The sequence below is a fragment of the Notamacropus eugenii genome, chromosome 4 (assembly GCF_028372415.1).
Source record: "Notamacropus eugenii isolate mMacEug1 chromosome 4, mMacEug1.pri_v2, whole genome shotgun sequence".
Taxonomy (NCBI): Eukaryota; Metazoa; Chordata; class Mammalia; order Diprotodontia; family Macropodidae; genus Notamacropus; species Notamacropus eugenii.
The window spans coordinates 214,077,740-214,087,500 of record NC_092875.1 but is presented as its reverse complement, the minus strand read 5'-3'; the positions used below and the strand labels follow the sequence as shown (position 1 = coordinate 214,087,500).

The following is a 9,761-nucleotide window of genomic DNA, read 5'->3' as shown; positions in this document are numbered from 1 at the left end:
GTGTTCTGTTTCTTCCTTCACAAGATGACTAATGTCAAAATATGTTTAAAATGGTTGTACATGTCTAACCTATACCAGATTGCTTGCCATCTTGGGGAGGGGAGAGGAAAAAGAGAAGGGAGGAGAGAGGAAGAAAAATTTTGAACCTAATATCTTATAAAAAGAGAATGTTGAAAACTAAAAAGCAAACCGAAACAAAGCAAAAGGAAGGAAAGCAGGTTATGGGTATAGAACATAATATGTTGATATAATAAATGGGACTGAAAATAGATTACCAGTGGCAGATAAAGGAGATGAAATAGTCAAAAATAATTTAAATTTTGAAACTCTAGAGTAATTTGGAGCATGAAAATGCCATGAAGAAAAATAGAGAAGCTATGAGGACAAACATGATACCAAGAAGAGACAATAAATTCAGTTTAATATGAATTGAATAGCCAGGTGGAGCTAGCTGTGAGGAAGTTGGAAAAAATAGGCCTTGAGCATAGGAAAAGATTCAGTAAAGGATGTCTGTGTCTGTGATAGAACCCTGAATAGGTGTGCTTCATGAAAAGGAAAAGGGAAAAGAGCATCAAAGGAATGGTCAGTAGTATTCAATGTTACAGAAACATTATGAAGGAGGCATATTCAAAACAAAACAAAACAGAAGCCTTTGAATCTGGTACTTAGAAAGCAATTTTGTCATTGTAAATAAAAGTTGCATTAAAGTTTTGATAGTAGAAGAAAATTGTAGGAAGCTGTATTCAAATGATCACTACATAGAAAAGAGGGTGAATTCATTCTTGATATTTCAAAAACTCAATATTTAGACCCTCAAGTTTAAGAAAGATTGATTTTATCCATATTTTAAAACTGTTTTCTAACACTGGACTTATTAATAGATGTGTAAGCTGTTCATGCCCTTGACTAAATCATTTGGAATATTTCAATCAGTTCTCCCGACATCTTTGATAGCATACTCTTATCAGTAATTTTGACGAATTTTTTCACAATCAATAACTTTTCTTGCCTTCTTATTCTAGCTCTATTAATCTATCTTGTTTAAATATTTCAGAATTTTATGTAAATGAAATTAAATGATCTTTTGTGATCACATTTAGCCTTTGAATGAGAAATCTCTCCATAGCCAGAGCTGAGGCAGAAACAGATATCATATTGATAACACATTCTCTGTGTTTCAGACTCCACTATCTTTCTGTCTGCTGTCTCTTTCTGCCTGTCTCTCTATGTCTCTCTGTATCTTTGTGCCTCTGCCTCTCTCTGCCTCATTTTCTCTTTCTTTTAATTTTTTGATCTCTCTTTCCCTCAGTGCTTTGTGATATAATCTTTAAAAGTCAAGCTACATATCCTTAAAATGCATGATCAAATCTATTTAATGTAACATGCATTCTAGTTTTCCCTAAATTCTTCCCCTAAATATTTGTTTCCTGATTTTTGTGTGCTATATTATGTAATTTAATGATCTAGTTTTTCTTTCTTTCTTAGTCTTTCCCACTGATCTACTTTTCATTTTTAATCAGTAAAAATACTTTATGAATAACATTTTATAATATAATTTGAAGAAATGTGCCATCCTCCCTTCATTTATACCTTTTTTTCTTTTATACCTTGTGAGAGTCTATAATTTTTTTTCTTTCTAAATGAGTAGTTTTCCTTCATTCATTATTTTAAAAAAAAAGTTAAGGATAATTAACTATTGGATTCAGAAACAGGAATCTTGCATTATGTTCAAAATTGAACTTCTGACTAAGTTTTGTCACCTTGGAAATTTGAATTTTTCCTTGCCCTATTTTCCCATTTATAAAAGCTGGGCTAATATGTTTGCACCTTCTCTTTTTATAAACCTGTTGGGAAGCTAAGCTTAAAAATGCATGCCAAGGTTTAAGCACTTTGGCACAAATTCCTATATAGATGAAAGATCATATCATCATTGTTCTCATTGAAACTGATTGCATGTTGGAAGCTTATCTGAATGATGCATGGAAATTCGCAAATATTAGAGTGTTGTCAAAAACAAGTGGGATCATAATCATCCAGAGCAATCTGAAGGTCAATAACCAGGTACAATGCCATGTCTATCTATTTTGATAATTGCTTGTAGGATTCTATTTCTCTTACCCTAAGCTTTTTAATAAATGCATCATGTTATCTCCTGAGCTCTAGATAAACACTGAATATTACTAGGAAAAAGAAAGAGGTATGACAGTACCATTGTAATAGGGAGTGCATTTTAGGGTAGTTTCAGCTATATCTTGTCACATAGTTTAAGAAAATTCCCCTTTTCTCCCTTAGATAACTCATAAGAATAGGTATATTTATACTTAGAGGATGGAGGGTGGGAGTAGGTAGGAAGGCAATGATAAAGAAAAAAGAATATTAAAGTAGGGAATAACAAGAGGAAAGGCTTTAAGAGGAAATAAATACTAGGAAGAAAGGAAATAAAAGATGAATATTAAGAAATATTATTGTTGTAAAAATTTTCATTTGACAGTATAGGAGATGCATAAAATACAAAAGAATGTGATGTTTCTAGGAACTGCATGTAGAAAATGTATGCATTTTTATTTATTTTAACAATTGTGGTCATGATGTCATGGACAAAGAATGAAATTTGATTGTTTTCTCCCCTGGGGGCATTCATTTTTACATTGAACTTCTTTTCTATGATTAAATGAATTGGCATCTATAAAAGAGAAGATAGTATCTGTGTATCACCACTGAAGCAATGTTCTCTGCAATATAATTCCACTTTTCCGGTTGTACAAAGAGAAAGGGAACAGAAAAACACAAAATCACTGTTTGGTGAACTGCAGTAGAGTTAACATAATAACCTACCTTGTAAGATGATTGAATGCTTTCAAATTTAGTATACTGGGCTGCTAATGCTTGCCCTTTCTAGGAAAAAAAAAAAAAACAAAATACCCAAGATATTCTATTATGTGTTCATTTGATAGCTTTATGTATGACTCAGATGAAAGGATATTAAGTCCATTTTAATTTGTCCTTGAGGACGATTTGATAACATTCGCTATCCCCTGGCATAGCTTTCTAGGACCAAGGAAGACTTATAGCATACAAGAAGGCATCAAAATAACACTTTAAGTGAATTTGTGTGTATATAGGTGTGCATGTGAACATGGTTATAATGATTCTTCATATAGCTATAAATACACACATATATGTATATATTTCTCTTTAAAATTATGCTTATAGACAATGAAGTACAGTGGAGAGAGAGCAAATCTCAGAGTAAAGAATGGTTCAGTTCAAGTCTGTCAACAGGCAATCACAACATCACAAAATTTATGTGAAAACCAGGTTTATTACAAGAGAAATGAACTTTTATGTAGAACTCAAAAGAGTTCACAATTCATGCAGAAGTTTGCATATTTATAACAGCCTGACAAAAGAAGGAGGACACACCAGGAAAGGGCATGGTATGACAGGGGAGAGCCGCAATAAAGATTGCAAAAGGACAAAACCCCTCCCAAGGGGAGTAGTAGCAAGGTAATGGCAAAAGCTGCATTCTTTTCCCTTGGGAAGTGCTAGACTATGAAGATAGAATGGTCTACATGTCTAGAGTCCGAGATGCACCAGCAAATTTCTCAGATGGGAATAGACTGGTTGGGATCTATCTTGACTCCCAAATACATACATGAAATGCATTTTGGTATAGAAACAACAAATTATGTCAGCTAGGGGGAGGGGCTTCATCATTGACACATTCAGGTCTGCCTGTATGCTCTGGGTCCAGTGTTCCTGGAAAATATGGCAACTCCAAAAGACAAGTTGAGGGGAGCATTTAACAGTCCATGACAAGTCCTATCAGCTGACATAAATATACTGGACACTTGTCTCTGGAAAAAAATAAATTTCAGAGAACTCATGTGATGGCCTCATACTATAAGTTGTTGAATAAAGAGGAAGTTTTCTCACTAGAGGTGCTTCTGCCAGTGAAATCACAAGTCTATCATTTTAATTATCCCTTTGTCTCTCTCAATACTTTCAAGACTCAAAACAACTCCTCTATTTTTAGTATTAGGAGAAACCCAGTTTTCCAGAGCTAAGGCCCAATTGTGCCCTGAGCTTGGTATAACAACAATCCTTTGCACTCATCCTCTGGATGAACACTGCTGCAACTGAATCATGAAAATGATGGTCCCTGAACTTGGCAAGCACCAATGACCCAGACATGAAGCCTTACTATAAATACAATTTTTATCACTAGGCAACTTTGCCATACTGTTGCTATTATGCCTCACTACTGTTGCTATACCACACTATTGATTATTTGTCACCACAAATATATAAATAAAGGTTTCATCTTACTGCCTTGGGTCTCCTAATAGAGGAGGCCCCAACATATGTGTCTAATTTCCCTCCCTCAACAGAATGGAGAAACCTATTTGTTTTTAATTTGTGTGAGCACTTTAGTATTTTTGGAGTTAAATGCAATTTCAAAACCTCTGTGAGGGGCCTTAGTTTTTGAAAGAAGTTTGCTGTGCTGGATGAGACCCTGAGAAGCTGTTTAGCAGCTCCCTGGCTTTGAAAATCCAGATACTGGTGCTTCCCTCTCTGATAACTATAAAAGCAGACCAAAGAACCTGTGATAGCAAGTACCCCTGTATATGTCAGGGTGCTTACTGATACATTGTGGAGACAAGGCTGGGAACTGCAAAAATTAAAAGCAAAGTATGGAGTTTTGTGGCACTGGGAAAATTGTCTGTTGTTTCCCACTTGTGGTGACTATGGTTCTGTGGAGCTCCAAGAGGTGGCAGGACACAGGTGGATTAATTCAGCTCCTGACTGTGCTGTAGGAGTGAAAGTATTCAGAAACCAGACCAGAGTGGAGAGAGCTTGAAATGGAGCCCTGGAAGCCAAGTGGAAAACTGCCTTCCTACTGACCCAGAAGAAGTGGAGAACTACCACTGTGCCAACCTTGGAGAGGTGAGCAGTGGAACGGGAGCAGAAATTGAGCATAGCCCCAAGTGGGACCTGGGAACAGCCAGCTCCTGCTGAAGGAGGAGAAACCCAGGAGCTTGGAGTTTGGCCCTGGGGCAAGATGGGGACTGTGCAGCAAGGCACTGAGTGTTTTTTTTGCAGTGTTCTCCTAGGACAATTTGGGACCCAGGGGTTGGGGTTGCGGTTGCCTATGGTGGGTGGAGGGAAGTGACCTGTACCCCCAGTGACTCCACCCTGATGTCTTTGCTGCCCAGCTGCCCCTCAGGACTTCGAAGCAGGATCTGGAGCATTGTTAAAACTGGGAGTTGGCTCATTAGAGCATACACCTAAGACTACTTGCAATGACAGGATGGGGAGTACACACACCCAAGAAGACTTTGACTTTTCTTGGACTTTTCTGCTTGGGATTGAGGAAGGAGAAGCTGGTTGCTCTCTCCTCAAAGAATGATGTTTTGTTATGTATATACCTTTGTGTTTGTTTAAAATCATTTGGCCACCCTGGTAATGAATTGCTATGTTATATATTCTGCAAATGTGAATTATGTTGCATTTAATCAAAAAATGTTAATGACTATTTGTTCCAGGATCATGGGCATTTACATTGCAAGGCCAAGGATCCTGGAAGGATGGAATGTAAGGGTAATCAGAAACTTTTTGTTTTACTATGAAGTGCCTGTGATTGAATAATGTGATTAGGAAATCTCTTTCCCACCCATTAATGGGCCTGGGAAGATTTGTAGGAAGACCCACACCTTTTGATAATTTTCTAATGAGGCTTTGGTTCTCAAGGGTTGTGATGCCCTCTGACTCTAAAATGTGTATAAAGACTCTGAGATGAGATTTTACTTTGGGGCTTAGTTTTTGAAAGAAGATTTGTGTGCTCGAAGACACTAGGAAGCCATGAAGCAGTCCCTCGATTTTGAAAACCCAGATGTTGATGCTTCCCTCTCTGGTAACTATGTATGCATGTAACAGTCAGAAAATTGGAAGCCTGTCTTTTGGTCTTTATATCTCTTCTTGTATTTTTCCCTATTGGTGAATAATATATGTGCTTGATTAAAGGAGATTGTTAACACTTCAAAGGTTACCTTTCCTTTTAAAAAAGCAGATTAAAGAACCTGTGATAGAAACCCCCCCCCCCATATATGTTGAGGTGCTTACTGATACAAATGTAAGCTCCTTAATTCAAAAGCTAGATATTCCCACCAACTACCAATATATTGGCACAGACAGGGCAGGCAACCTAACTAGCTAAGATGCAAGGCACCCAGAGGGAAGCATATAAGGCAGCATGTGACAGGCAAGTCAAACCACCAGTACCACCTTGATCACCATCTTCCCTCAGACCCTGACGGAGACAGTACGGGATGCCAAATCCAAGAGCTTTAGGAAAAACAGCACTCATAGCCCAGAGCCCTCAGACATTGTCTTGGGAAACAAGACCTGTGGAGATATAGTCTGGGACCTGCTTCCACAAGGTCTACAGTCAGAGCTACTGAAGACCCAGAAAAGAAAGTTCTCATTACTGTCAAAGGGTTCAACATCAAAAATGGACATGCTTTTTATCTGTGGAAATGAAACTAGAGAAGAAGCATCACCATCTGTTTTGCTGCTGAACCCTGACGACTGTGGGACTTTTTCCATCTGACTTGTAGGAGAAATTTTCCAGACAAGTTGGCTCCCCTATTAGAATATGAGCTTCCTGAAAGCAGACATTTTCTTACTTCTCTATTTGTATCCTTAGCCCTTAGTACAGTACTTTGCACATATTAAATCTTAATAAATGCCTCATTCACTTATTCATTCACTCACCCATTCATTTATTCATTCGTTTGCTCATTGCTTGAGGAAAGGGACCATGCCATTTTTAAAATGTTTGTATCCTAGTTATTAGAATGGTGCCTTGCACACAGTAGATGCTTAATAAACATTTGTTGTTCACCTCTGTGACTCTTTGATCATTTGTTACCAGAGCTGACAGCATAATAGTGTGAGCCAGAGAAAACAGGTTTGGTTGTGAGGTCCTAGGGTAGAGGATTCATGTATGCTAAGATTCAAATGACTGAGAAACCCGACGTTCTTTTCCCATCTTCCCCACTCACTCCCAGCTGCTTGGTCCAGCATTCACATGGTGGTCATAAGAAGTGATAAAAGGACACTCTCAAAGTCTCTTTTAAGAATTTTGTAATTGAGTGCTCTGCTGCTGACCTTCAGTCTCCTCCAGAGTCACTGCCCATAATCGACTAGCCATGGTGTCACAGAAGTACTTTGTCAGGAGCAATTGGAAGATGAATGGGGAAAAGAAGTATCTGGGGGAGATCATAACTTCAATCAATGGGACCAAAGTGCTGGTCAACTCTGAAGTAGTATGTGGAGCCCCTGCTATCTACCTTGACTTTGTTCATCAGAAATTGGATGCAAAAACTGGATGCAAAAATTTGTGTAGCTGCCCAAAACTGCTACAAAGTGGCCAAGGGTTCATTTACTGGGGAGATCAACTGTGCCATGATTAAGGCCTGTGGAGCCAACTGGGGGATTCTGGTTCACTCTGAAAGTAGACATACGTTGGAGTAGTCAGATGAGGTCATTGGGCAGAAGGTATAGCATGCTATATCAGAAGGCCTAGGAATGATTGCTTGTATAGGCAAGAAGTTGGATGAGAGGGAAACTGTAATCACTGAGAAGGCTGTTTTGAGCAGAACAAGGCCATTGTAGTAATGTGAACGAATGGTGGAAAGTTATCCTAGCACATGAACCAGTCTGAACTATTGGTACTGGCAAGAGAGCTATGCCCCAGGAAGCCCAGGGGGCACAAGAAAAGTTTCAGTACTGGTGTAAGACCCACATCTCTGAACCTGTATTACCAGGATCATTTCTGGAGGCTCTGTGACAGGGGCCAACTGTAAGGGTCTGGCATGCCACCCTGATGTGGATGGCTTCCTGGTGGTATATCTTCTCTTAAACCTGAATTTCTGGACATCATTCAAGCCAAAAACTGAGCCCTTCATGTAGACCTCTGACCTCCTTACATACAGGGCTGGAATAAAGCTACACAAGACTGGTTTACCCCTCCCCGTCCCATGTGATACTTATTCTCCTCCCACCATGATCCAATTCAAGCTACACCAGTTCTCAGTTCCTTAGCCCTCCCTCCAATGGACTAGGTCTTTCTCCATTTACTGTAAAGTTGAAGAAAACACGCACACACACACACACACACACACACACACACACACACAAGATTTTTGGAATTGATTGTGTGACATGAGAGACACTGGCACAGGACTACCAACATCCTTCATATCATTCTCTATAATATCTTGCGTGCTGACCAAATACTTCCATTAGATAACTAAAGCTCTGATGGTAAGATTTCATACATAAGCTTCATCAAGAAATTTTGATTCTGAGGATAAGTTTGACCCTCCCTAGGCAACCTGTTGGCTCCCCTTTCTGGGTTGAACTTAATATAGACATCCAACTATCTTAGTCCATTGCAGCTCAAAAATCCCAACCCTAAGAGATCCACCAACCTCAGCCTCTCTACTAGCAAGGTGTACAAGTATGTACCACCATGCTCAGATCTGTGCGTTTCTGAAAATAGATCTTTGAATAGATTTCTTTCAAGGCCATTTCATATGAGCAGACTAAGACCCAAGTAAATAGAACATAATAAGTGATGTCAAACAAAGCCTACTTTGGATGGTATGGAGAGTTATTAGGCTAGAATTTTGAGTCAAATTCACTTATTGTGGATTTTGCTATTTCTTATCCAATTCATTATTTTCTGCAACAGATTAAGTTCCTTCCTAGAAAAAATTAAAAAAAGAAACAATAAACAAACATTTAATAAATATTTGGAAATGATAAAGAAGGTCATGAGATCACAGACTGCTATATCCTATCTGGAGAACAAAATGAAGAGAGACTTAGTGGCTGTTTTGTTGATACAAAGGCAATTATAGGGAGCAGAGGGACCAATTCTCATTATTTGTCAATGGAACACAGAATAATGTGCATAAGTTTCAGCATGGGAAATTTAAGCTAAGTATTTTGGAAACTATTAGAACAACATGGCAAGGACTGAATTGCCATCTGTGGATGTGAAATGAGAGTCACTGATCATTGTCAAGACACTCCCAGGTATTATGGTCATCCCTAGTGGAATCACAATAACGTTGTTGGTGGAGATTGTGGGATATAAGGAAGGTTATAAGATTAAGAATGAATGTCTTGAAGTGGAAACTGCTGTGCACATATGTAGTATACTTAGAAAAGGGATGAAAGAATAAATCATCTGAGTAGTGTTTGAAATAATGCACTGCTTAGCTGTAATTGGGGCAAGTGCAGCCCTTTGACTGAATCCAAACTTCACAAAACAAATCCCCTTAATAAAAGGATTTGTTCCATAAAACTTGGATTTAGTCAAACGGATATGCCACATGTGGCCTCAAGGCAACAGGTTCCCTACCCCTGGTCTAGACTGTGGCCTTCTACAGGAAGGGAAACAGTAATAAGCAACTGCTGGATTATATTTTTCTTCTGTTTTTCTTTACATTACCTGAAAACAAATAATCTTGAAGCATCATGAAGCATGAGTATAATCTCTCTTAAAGCTCTTTCCAATGACCTGGACTGAAAGAAATATTACCAAATTGCCCTGAAGGAGCTAATATAATATAGTGGATAGTGAAGTGGACCAGAATTCAGAAGATCTACACTAGACTGTGGGCTCCACATCTAATTAGCTGAACTTGGACCATGAGAAGAAAGAGTTAAATTAGAAGGTTATGATTTGA

At 38.4% G+C, this 9,761-nt stretch overlaps 1 pseudogene; it reads left to right on the top strand.

Annotated features, from left to right (window-relative positions):
- Nucleotides 1–922: 922 nt before the first annotated feature.
- Nucleotides 923–7,961, top strand: LOC140498337 (triosephosphate isomerase pseudogene; annotated as a pseudogene).
- The last annotated feature ends 1,800 nt before the right edge of the window (nt 7,962–9,761 follow it).